Source organism: Cetorhinus maximus, chromosome 9 (assembly GCF_964194155.1).
Source record: "Cetorhinus maximus chromosome 9, sCetMax3.hap1.1, whole genome shotgun sequence".
Taxonomy (NCBI): domain Eukaryota; kingdom Metazoa; phylum Chordata; class Chondrichthyes; order Lamniformes; family Cetorhinidae; genus Cetorhinus; species Cetorhinus maximus.
This window is the reverse complement of record NC_135887.1, coordinates 55,086,620-55,099,079: the sequence shown is the minus strand read 5'-3', so window position 1 is coordinate 55,099,079 and position 12,460 is coordinate 55,086,620. Positions and strand designations below refer to the sequence as shown.

At 43.7% G+C, this 12,460-nt stretch overlaps 1 protein-coding gene across 7 annotated transcripts in view; it reads left to right on the top strand.

The window, feature by feature from the left end:
• The window catches only part of LOC144684663 (protein CASP-like), a 651,698-nt gene that overhangs the window by 276,104 nt on the left and 363,134 nt on the right, over window positions 1-12,460 (top strand). The window lies entirely within an intron of this gene.

The following is a 12,460-nucleotide window of genomic DNA, read 5'->3' as shown; positions in this document are numbered from 1 at the left end:
ATTCAGGAGATGAGTTACTCGTTACAGGATCCCTAGCCTCTGACCTGCTCTTGTAGCCACAGTATTTATATATCTAGACCAGTTCAGTTTCTGGTCAATGGTAACCCCCAGGATGTTGATGATGGGGGATTCAATGATGGCAATGCCATTGGACGTCAAGGGACGATGGTTAGATGCTCTCTTGTTGGAGATGGTCATTGCCTGACACTTGTGTGACATGAATGTTACTTGCCACTTGTGATCTGAAGCCTGGATATTGTCTAGGTTTTGCTGCATTTGGACATGGACTGCTTCAGTATCTGAGGAGTCGTGAATGGTGCTGAACATTGTGCAATGATCAGTGAACATCCCCATTTCAGACCTGATGATGGAAGGAAAGTCATTGATGAAGCAGTTGAAGATGGTTGGGCCTGGGAGAGTACCCTGAGGAACTCCTGCAATGATGCCCTGGAACTGAGATGATTGACCTCCAACAACCACAACTATCTTCCTTTGTGCTAAGTATGACTGCAACCAGTGGAGAGTTTTCCCCTGATTCCCATTGACTCCAGTTTTGCTAGGGTGCCTTGATGCCGCATTTGGTCAAATGCTGCCTTGATGTCAAGGGCAGTCACTTTTACCTCACCTCACCTCTGGAGTTCAGCTCTTTTATCCATGTTTGAACCAAGGTTGTAATGGGATCAGAGGCTGAGTGACCCTGGCGGAACCCAAATTGAGCATCAGTAAGTAGGTTATTGCTAAGCAAGTGCAACTTGATAGCACTGTTGATGATCGAGAGTAGACTGATGGGGCGGTAATTGGCCGGATTGGATTTGTCCTGTTTTTTGTGTGCAGGAGAGAGCAGGACAATTTTCCACGTTGTTGGATAGATGCCAGTGTTGTAGCTGTACTGGAACAGCTTGGCTATGGGCATGGCAAGTTCTGCAGCACAAATCTTCAGTACTGTTGCCGGAATATTGTCAGGCCCCATCACCTTTGCAGTATCCAGTGCCTTCAGCCGTTCCTTGATGTCATGTGGCGTGAATTGAATTGGCTGAAGATCTGTGATGCTGGGACCTCTGGAGGAGGCTGAGATGGATCATCCATTTGGCACCTCTGGATGAAGATTGTTGCCAATGCTTCAGCCTTAACTTTTGCACTGATGTGCTGGGCTCCTCCATCATTGAGGGTGGGTATATTTGCGGAGCCACTTCATCCAGTGAGTTGTTTAATTGTCCACCATTATTCACGACTGGATGTGGCAGGACCACAGAGTTTAGATCTGATCTGTTGGTTGTGGATTGTCTTAATCCTTTCTTCCACTTGCTGCTTATGCTGTTTGGCACGCGTTGTGTTGTAGGTTTACCAGGTTGACACCTCATGTTTAGGTATGCCTGGTGATGCCCCTGGCATGCCGTCCTGCACTCTTCATTGCACCAGGGTTGATCCCCTGGCTTCGTGGTAATGGTAGAGTGGGGGATATGCCAGGCCATGAGGCTACAGATTGTGGTTGAGCACAATTCTGCTGCTGCTGATTGCCCAGGGCGCCTCATGGATGCCCAGTCTTGATTTGCTAGATCTATTCAAAATATTTCCCATTTAGCACGGTTAAAGTGCCATACAACACGATGAAGGGCATCCTCACTGTGAATACGGGACTTCGTCTCCACAACGACTGTGCGGTGGTCACTCCTACTGGTACTGTCGTGGACAGGTTCTTTCATGGTAGGCAGGTTGGCGAGGATGAGGTCAAGTATGTTTTTCCCTCTTGGCTCCCTCACCACCTGCTGCAGACCCAGTCTAGCAGCTATATGCTTTAGGACTCGGCCAGCTCATTCAATAGTCGTGCTTTTGAGCCACTCTTGGTGATAGACATTCCAGCCCCTCACCCAGAGTACCTTGTGTGCCCTTTTCAGTGCTTCCTCCAAGTGGTGCTCAACATGGAGGAGTACTGAATCATCAGCTGAGGGGGTGGGGGAGCGGGTGGTACATGATTTTCAGCAGGAGGTTTCCTTGCCCATGTTTGACCTGATGCCATGGGACTTCATTAGGTTGAGAGTTGATGTTGAGGACTCCCAGGGGAACTCCTGCCTGACTGTATACCATTATGCCACCACCTCTGCTGACCCTGTCCTGCTGGTGGGACAGGACATACACAGGGATGGTGATGGTGGTGTCCAGGGCATGATCTGTGAGGTATGATTCTGTGAGTATGACTATGTCAGGCTGTTGCTTGACTTGCTTGTGAGACAGCTGTCCCAATTTTGGCACAAGCACTCCAGATGTTAGTAAGGAAGACTTTACAGGGTCAACAGGTTTTCCCGTTGTAGTTTCCTGTTCCTAGGCCGGTGCTGGGTGGTCCATCCAGTTTCATTCCTTTTTCTTGACTTTTTAGTGGTTTTATACAACTGAGTGGCTTGCGAGGCCATTTTGGAGGCCATTAAAGAGTCAACTACACTACTGGTTAACCACATTAGTGGTTTGTGACTTAGGCCAGTGCATTTTCTGTCAGTTTCCTAGTTTTCAAAACACTTTATTTACATCCTTTGCTCCCCCTGGCATTTGCTTTCAAAAGTAGCCCAAATGTGCACTTTGTCCACTGGAAAATGATTTCAGATTGACAGTCAGTATAATAAATAAATACTGATTCACTATAAGCAGCTGCAATCTCAGAGAGGCCATGGTGATTGGATGTGTGGGAATGTTGAAGACGAAGTGATGTATATACAAAGGCATGTGCTTGGACTTTCTATTGTGCCCACTAAGTTCCACAATTGTACTGAAAACCTTTGGTGCTATGATGTACATGGTGAAAGAGAGATCCTGTTTACCTTGGTTTTTAACTTAAATATTGGTGTAATTTTTTTTCAGCAATTTAGACAAAGTACTAACAAGATAATTATTTTCAGAACCTTTAAGAAAAGTTTTGTAGTTCTATAATTTGCTTTAAACTTAACATAAGCATGTTGTGTATAAAATGTATTTGGGAAAATGTGTACTTTGAAATTATAAAGACCATTCAGAACCCCCAAGCAAATATGTACTTAGAATAATGGCACCTGTTAAAAACAAATGTATCTGTGATATTTCCCCCATGTTTTTCATACAGAAACAGGTTCTCGTGTCTATGCATGTGTATATTTTTGTTTAATGTTTATTGGTTTTGATACAACAGTGTCACTACAATTTTCATTCCATCTTATTCTACATTATTTGAAAAAATTCCTATGTTATATAGTCATCATTGCCTTCTTCCAAACTATGCTGAGAAGAACCTAGGTTTTGATATTCATCTGATGTCATGTTTTACACTGCGTTTATATCCAGTCCGGATCCACTGAGATAAATTTCTCTATACCTTGTTTTCTGCATATCCTTTCCAGCTGGTCTCCGTGGGTCAGCAGGGGAACCACTCAGTAAATTGTGGCTGCTGTGGTTAGGGGTCCTCATCATGAGAACTCTTATTACAAGCTTCTAACGTGGCTCAAAATATGGACTCAACTGTATTAGTGCCAAAGTCTCTAATGTCAAATATTGTTTCAGGGGCTGCATGTATTGACTGTGACTGAGCTACAATACCGCTGTGTGACTCCCTAGAAATATTTTTTCATTTTCCTTTTCGCTTTTAAAAAATATTCCGAGTAACAGGTGTATTTTTCTGACCAGCTGTGTACTTTAAATAACAATGTTATGGTGGCTAGGGTAGTGGACTTCCCATACACTACTAATTGCTGTATGAATAAATGTGCTCAGAATTCTAGCTGATTCTCCTTAATGAGACAGCTGAGTTAACTATGTAATCCTATAATTACATTATCCCTGAAATCCCACCTCTAACAGACGAGAACACATCTGAAAATGTGATGCCATCAGATGAGCTGTGTACAGATATACACAGGAAGGAGCTATTCATCTTCCTGAAGGGTGCTAGTGATGCAATTACCCACATTAGTGTCTTCGCACAACAGTAGAGGTCTTCCAGATGTTTATAAGCAATCTGAAGTTGTAATGGCTTTTGAGAAGAACAAAATCTGCTGGTACTGTCAACTTCTACAAAATATTCTTGGGCAATTTGTTGAGCTTTATTTTTTGCCAATATGAAATAGTTTTAGAGAATAAACATACAATATAGAACCATAGAAAAGTTGCAGCACAGAAGGAGGCCATTCAGTCCATCGTGTCTGCACTGGCCAATATAAAAAATGAAAAACCAACCAGTCATTCTAATCCCACCTTCTGGCATCCTGTCCGTAACCTTCCAGGTTACAGCACTTCAGGTGCAGATCCAGGTACCTTTTAAATGAGTTGAGGATTTCTGTCTCCATCACCAAACCAGGCAGCAAATTTCAAACACCCACCACCTTCTTGGTTAAGAAGTTTTTCCTTCTATCCCCTCTAATCCTTCTACCAATCACCGTAAAACTGTGCCTCCTGGTAATTGACCTCTCTGCTAGGGAAAACAGGGCATCCCCGTCTCTTCTATCTAGGCCCCTCTATCTTGTCCAGCTCAATCAAGTCACCCCTCAGTCTCCTGAGTTCCAAGGAAAACAACCCCAGCCTATCCAATCTCTCCTCGTAGCTGCAATTTTTAAACCCTGCCAACATTCTTGTAAATCTCCTCTGCACTCTCTCCAGAGCAGTTATGTACTTCTTGTAATGTGAACTGTACACAAAATTCCAGCTGTGGCCTAATCAGCATTTTATACAGTTCCATCATTACATCCCTGCTTTTGTATTCTATACCTCGTCCAATAAAGGAAAGCATTCCATATACTTTCTTTACCACCTTATCCACCTGTCCTGCCATCTTCAGGGACCTGTGGACATGCACTCAAAGGTCTCTCACTTCCTCCACCCCTCTCAATATCCTCCCATTTATTGTGTATTCCCTAGTTTTGTTTGCCTTCACTAAATGCATTACCTCACACTTCTCCAGATTGAATTTCATCTGCCAATTTTGCACCCACTCAACCATTGATATAATTCTGGAGATAACAGCTATCTTTTTCACTATCAACTTGACGGTCAATTTTTGTGTTATCTGCAAATTTCGCAACCATGTCACCTTCATTTAAGTTCAAATCATTAATATATGCAACAAACAGCAAGGGACCCAACATGGAGCCCTGTGGAATGCCACTGGAAACCACTTTTTCCATTCGCAAAAACGCCCATTTAGCATTAGCCTTTGTTTCCTGTTGCTGAGCCAATTTTGGATCCAACTCGCCACATTCCCTGTATCCCATGAGCTTTTAATTTTCTGACCAGTCTGTCATGTTGTACTTTGTCAAATGCCTTACTAAAATCCATGTAGACAACATCCACAGCACTACCTTCATCAACCCTCCTTGTTATTTCCTCAAAAAATTTGATTAAATTAGTAAGACATGACCTTCACCGAAACAAAACCATGCTAACCATCCCTGATCAACCCGTGCCTTTCTAAGTGACTGTTTATCGTATCTCTCAGAATTGATTCTAATAATTTGCCCACCACTGAAGTTGGACTGATCCGACTATAATTATTTGGCCTGTCCCTTGCATTCTTTTTAAATAATGGTACAACGTTCGCAGACCTCCAATCCTCTGGTACCTCGTCTGTATCTAGTGAGGATTGGAAAATGGTCCTTAGAGCATCCGCTATTTCCTCCCTGGCTTCCGTTACAGCCTGGGGTACAATCCCCCTGGCCCTGGTGATTTATCCACCTTCAAGGATGTTTGTCCCTCCAGTACTTCCTCTCTCACTATGTTTATTGTATCTAATATTTCACACTCCTCCTCCTTAACTAGAATATCTGCATCATCCCTCTCCTTAGTGAAGACAGAGACAAATTAATCATTGAGAACCCTGCCTACATCTTTAGCATCAACCCTCAAGTTACCATGTACATCTCTGATAGGCCCTACCTTTTCCTTAGTTATTCTCTTGCTCTTAATGTACTGGTAAAACATCTTTGAGTTTTCTTTGATTTTACCTGCCAATATTTTTTCATATCCTTTCTTTGCTTTCCTAATTACCTTTTTTACTTCACCCCTGTACTTTCTATACTCCTCCAGGCTTTCTATAGTGTTAGGTTTTTTGTGACCATCGTAAGCTTTTTTTCTGCCTTTTCTAGATAACCAGGGAGCTCTAGATTTGGCAGTACTGCCCCTTTTCTTTGGGTGGACATGTTTACAGCGTGCCTATAGAATCTCTCTTTTGAATGCCTCCCACTGGTCTGTTACTTATTTCCTTTCAAGTAGCTCTAACCAGTCCACTTTCACCAGATCACCCCTCGGCTTCATAAAATTTGTCTTTCCCCAAGTTAGAACTTTTACTCCTGCTCTGTCTATCCTTTTCCATAATTTTATTAAATCTAACTATTATGGTCACTGCCTTCAAAAATGGTCACCCACTGCTACTTCATCCACTTACCCAGTTTCATTTCCTAACACTAAATCTAGAATTGCATTCCCTCTCGTTGGGCTTATTACATGCTGGCTAAAAAAGTTCTGTTGAATGTAAAGAATGCTTCTGTGCCTATTACACTGTCCGTATTCCAGTTGTTAATTGGGGTAGTTGAAAGTCCCAACCATTAGTGTCATATTGTTTTTACACTTAAATTTGCCTACATATTTGCTCTATCTCCCTCTCACTATTTGGGGTTCTATAGTACAATCCTACTAGTATGGCTGCTCCCTTTTTATTTCTGAGCTCAACCCATATAGCCTCATTTGATGATTCATTTAGTATATCATCCCCCTCACAGTTGTAATTGATTCTTTAACCAATAATGCTACACCCCCACCTTTTTTTGCCCCTCTCTATGCAGCCTGAAAACTATATCCAGGGATGTTGAGCTGCCAATTTTGCTCCTCTTTTAAGAGAAGTTTCTGTTATGGCCATTATATCATGCTGCCATGTGTCTGTGCCCTTAGCAAATCGGCTGTGTTTGCTATACTCCTTGCATTTAAATAAATACCTTCTAACGTTGCCAAACTCCTGGGCTGTAAACCTTTACTACTTCTGTCTTTCAGAATCACTCACTAATTTTCTGTCTCCCTCTCTGTTCTGAATTTGTCCTATTTGAATCTGCCCTCAGGTTCACATCCTCCTGCCAATCCAATTTAAACCCTTCCCAACAACACTAGCAAATCTCCCTGCAAGAACATTCGTCCCGATCCTATTCAGGTATAGACCGCCTGGCTTGTAGAGACCCCACCTTCCCGAGAACTGGTTCCAATGCCCCAGAAATCTGAAGCCCTCCCTCTTGCACCATCTCTCCAGCCACAAATTCATCTGGTGCATTCTATTTCCATACTCACTAGTACACAGCTTTGTGAGTATGAGGTCCTGCTTGCTAATCTCTTTCGTAACTCCCTGAACTCAGCCTGCAGGACCTCATCCCTTTTGCTACCTACTTCATTGGCACCAATGTGAACCATGACCTCTAGCTGTGCACCCTCACCCTCCAGAGTGCTGTGAAGCTGCTCGGTGATATCCATGGCTCTTGCACCAGAGAGGCAACATACTATCCTGGAATCAAGTCTGCAACCACAGAAGCATCTGTCTGTTACCCTAACTATGGCATCCCCTACTGCTATTGATCTCCCCTCTCACTGCTCTCTCCAGAGAAACACTTGCCCCCATTGGTACCCAGAACTGAGTACCTATTGGAAAGTGGAATATCCTCGGGTCTGCTGCACTACCTGGCTTGTATGTTGGACGGCCACTCAGACCCCCTCTGCCTGTTCTAAGCTGCAGGGTGACGACCTGATGTGCACTATCAACGTAGCTCTATCCTTGCGGATGCTCCTCAGTGACACCAGCTGCTCCTCGCGTTCCAAGATACGGTTCTCGAGTTTTTCCATTTGGCAGCATTTTCTGTACATGCAGTTGTCCAGGACATGGGTAGCGCCTAGGAGTCTCCACATGGTAGAGGATGTGTATTCACCAGTATGAGCCCTGCCATGCCTTGAATTATTTATTTACTGCAATGAAAATAGATTTTAATTAAACACAATAAAAATGTTAATTAACTCTTGCTCTGTCCTCGCGCCGGGTTTTTTTTTTACATCCCCAACTCTCACTGGAAATCTTGCTCTATCCTCGTGCGGTTATTTATTTACTTAATGCATGTAAATTTATGACTTTTTTATTCATTCATGGGATGCTGGACTAGCATTTATTGCCCACCCCTAATTGCCCTTGAGAAGGTGGTGGTGGGCTGCCTTCTTGACCTGCTGCAGTCGATGTGGTGTAGGTACACCTGCAGTGCTGTTAGGAAGGGAGTTCCAGGATTTTGACCCAGCGACAGTGAAGGAATGGGGATATGTTTCCAAGTCAGGATGGTGAGTGACTTGGAGGGAACTTGCAGGTGTTCCTGAGGAGCTTGCAGGTAGTGTCCTTGGTCCAACCATCTTCAGCTGCTTCGTCAATGACCTTCCTTCCATCATAAAGGTCAGAAGTAGGGATGTTCGCTGGTGAGCGTACACTGTTCTGCAGCATTCACGATTCCTCAGATCGGAAACAGTCCATGTCCAAATGCAGCAAGACCTGGACAACATCCAGGCTTGGGCTTACAAGTGGCAAGTAACATTCAGTGTCAGGCAATGATCATCTCCAACAAGAGTGAATCCAGCCATCGCCCCATGATGTTCAGTGGCATTACCGTCACTGAATCCCCCACTATCAACATCCTGGGGTGGGGTTACCATTGACCAGAAACTGAACTGGACTAGCCATATAAATACTGTGGCTGCAAGAGCTGGTCAAGAGGCTAGGAATCCTGCGGTGAGTAACTCACCCCCTGACTCCCAAAGCCTGTCCACCATCTATAAGGCACAAGTCAGGAGTGTGATGGAATACTCCCTGGATAAGTGCAGCTCCCACAACACTCAAGAAGCTTGACACCATACAGGACAAAGCAGCCTGCTTGATTGGCACCACATCCACAAACATTCACTCCCTCCACCACCAACGGACATTAGCAGCAGTGTGTACCATCTACAAGATGCACTACAGGAATTCACCAAGGCTCCTCGATAGCACCTTCCAAACCCTCTATCATCTAGAAGGACAAGGGCAGCAGATAGATGGGAACGTCATCATCTGGAAGTTCCCCTCCAAGTCATAATATAGAATAAAATGTTACTGTCACCTTACATTCTGGATAACTTGCTGCATGTAACATGCCTTTTTTAGAAGATGTCTGGAAATTAGCCAAACAATACGTTATGCAAAGTAACAATTAAAAGTATATTCTGTCCCACATAGTACCAAAACCAAAGTATCGAAAACAAATAGTACCCAGGAAGCATTTAAGATGTCTGCCCCTTTAGGAGGAGAGGGGTTGTATCACCTCAGTACGTGACTTCCTATGCTGTAGATACCATTTATCTTTATTTCCTTTTCTCTGTTTTCATTCTCTTTCTGTGTTCTATTCTTCATCCTTCTCTGTTCTCCTCTTTTCCCTTTCTCAGTTTCTTTATTCCCCTTTCCTGCTTTCACTATTCACTTCTGTTTCCTTTAGACTGCTTCGCTCTGGCCTTCTATCTCCTTTTCTATTTCTCAACTTTCTCCTCCTTTTCATTCTACTCTTTCTTTTCTCTTGCGATTCCGCATAGTTTGTGAGTACACCAATGAACCCTAACGCCCATCCACTCCTTTCACGATACTCATAGTTCCCTTCCCAGTGCTTCCAAACCTCTACAAGAAGTCTTGTATCACACCAAAGAGCATATCAAACTCCTGTCCCTCAAGTTTTATCAATATCCACTGTATTTGGGAATGTTTTCTTCTTTCTTCACAATCTTGGCTTTCTATAAATGGATCAGTCTCAGACTGGAACTTACAGCCAAATGTTTTTGTAAAATTCGTTCATGGGATGTGCGAGTCACTAGCTGGGCCAGCATTTATTGCCCATCCCTAATTGCCCTTGTTCAGAGGAAATTTAAGAGTCAACCGCATTGCTGTGGGTTTGGAGTCACACTTAGGTCAGACCAGGTAAGTGACAGATTTCAAACAAAAACAAAAATTGCTGGAAAAACTCAACAGGTCTGACAGCATCTGTGGAGAGAGAGAGAGATAGAGTTAACGTTTCGAGTCCGTATGACTCGTCTTCAGAACTAAAGAGAAGTAAAAATGTGGTGAAATATATACTCATTAAGTGGGGTGGGACAGGTGAAGCTGGATAGGGGGCCAGTGATAGGTGGAGGCAAAAGAAAGATTGCAAAAGATGTCATAAACAAAAGGGTGTTGATGACAGTGCTAATGGTGACATTAAGAGTAGAAAGCAGAATGAGCAAGTGACGGATGACCCTAGTGGGGGTGGGGTGGGGGAGGGGACATGTGGGGAAAAAAGATCGAAATAGGCTAAAAGGTGGAAATAAAAAAAAAGGTGGGAAAAAATATATATAAAAATTTAAAAATAAATGTTTGAAAAAAGGGGATCAAAAAGGGGTGAGCATGGAGGAGAGAGGTCATGATCTGAAGTAGTTGAACTCAATGTTAAGTCCGGAAGGCTGTAAATTGGAAGATGAGGTACTGTTCCTCCAGTTTGCGTTGAGCTTCACTGGAACGTTGCAGCAGGCCAAAGACGGACATGTGGGCATGAGAGCAGGGTGGTGTGTTAAAATGGCAAGCGAAAGGAAGGTCTGGGTCATGCTTGTGGACAGACGGAAGGTGTTCTGCAAAGCCGTCACCCAGTCTGCGTTTGGTCTCTCCAATGTGGAGGAGACCGCATTGGGAGCAGCGAATGCAATAGACCAAATTGAGGGAAGTGCAAGTGAAGTGCTGCTTCAGATGAAAGGAGTACTGGCCCTTGGATGGTGAGGAGGGGTGGGGGGGAAGTAAAGGGGCAGGTGTTGCACTTTCTACAATTGCATGGGAAGGTGCTGTGGGAGGGGCTTGAGGAGTGGATCAGGGTGTCCCAGAGGGAACGGTCCCGACGGAATGCCGACAGGGGGTGAAGGGAAGGTGTGACAGGTGAAGCTGGATAGAAGGCCAGTGAAAGGTGGAGGCAAAGGAGAAATTGCAAAAGATGTCATAAACCAAAGGTCGAAGGGGTGTTGATGGTGGTGATACTGGCTAAAGGAGGTGCTAATGGTGACACTAGGAGGTCAGGTGAAACTGGATAGGAGGCCTGTGATAGGTGGAGGCAAAGACAGGTGAAGCGGCAGATGATCTTTTTGTCCATCAAATTCTTATTTCCAGCAGTTAAAATTTCATGAACTTCTTGATAAGAAATCTCTGGCTTCCTTGGTGGCAAGCAGTAAGGGCCTGACTGAGTTTTCCGAGCACACTCGCTCTATCGTTCTTCATGTCTAGCGTCATTGGAGCCTCTTTCATCGCAGATCGACTGACCAATAGCAGTATCTCGCAACAAACCACATCAGTACTGATAAACAGACTAATCCCTGCTATCTTAGAAGGGAGGACCACCCTTTTGGAAGATGTTAATGTGTCATCATCTCCAGCCCTGAAGCAGGTAGAGCTTTCATACCTTCCTTGACCTTCCGCCAGTCTGCCTCAGAGAGGCCCCAGATAGCAGTTAAGCCAGACCATGCCACACACTGTAGAAGTGCAAACACTGTCCAGAACTGCACATTTGAAGGAATTGACTATCAAGATGCTCATCACTGGATTTAGACTTTGTGACCTATACGATTCCATCATGGCAGTCACCATCATCATTTTCAGTCTCAGAAGAATCTGTCTAGTTGGTCGCTTCAAAAACGCAATTATTTCACTGTGGGCAGTTCATTGCATGATGATACTGGGAATCATACTGACAACACTGATTAACCATTCGCTGTGCATTTTTTTGGGTTTAACTGCCTATGGTTACCGTCCCAGACGTACTTTTTGTCTTGACTCTCAAATTGGCTAGGGTTACGACCGTTTTCAGACTTCTTGTCATTAACCCTGTCTTTGTATTGGAATCTGTCTAATATTTGATTGACCTCTAATATTTTGGTTGAGTTCGAAATTCAGCCCCCATAGAATCCTCCATCATTTGTTTCACGGCATTGTTGTTTTGTATTTGCTAAGAAAGTGGCTGGACATAATTTTCCCCAGAATTTTTTTTCGGGCAGCGGCCATTTGATCTAGGAGAGATTCTTTCCCCTGGAATTGAACTGAGACAAATGACGTGGGAAAGGCGAGTACAGTCCAGTAACTTAAACGCCAAGAACAACTCCAGAATTTCACGTTCAAATCTAATCTCCTGTATCGTTTATCAAAATCCATGATATATTTTTCCATGGACTGATCACCTGACCCTATCAAAGATTGTCCAAGCTTCATACGCTTCCAATAACTCATCCTCTTTGTAAAACTTATCCAAGAATTGTAACAGAAGGTCCAATCCCTCTTCGTGATCCAAATCATCCACTTTTTCACCCTGAAAATACCTTACTCCTGATGTTACTTTTGGCTGGTATTGATAACACCAAAGCCATTCCTTGCTTCTTTCAAGGTGTGGAAGTAACCCAAGTCCAC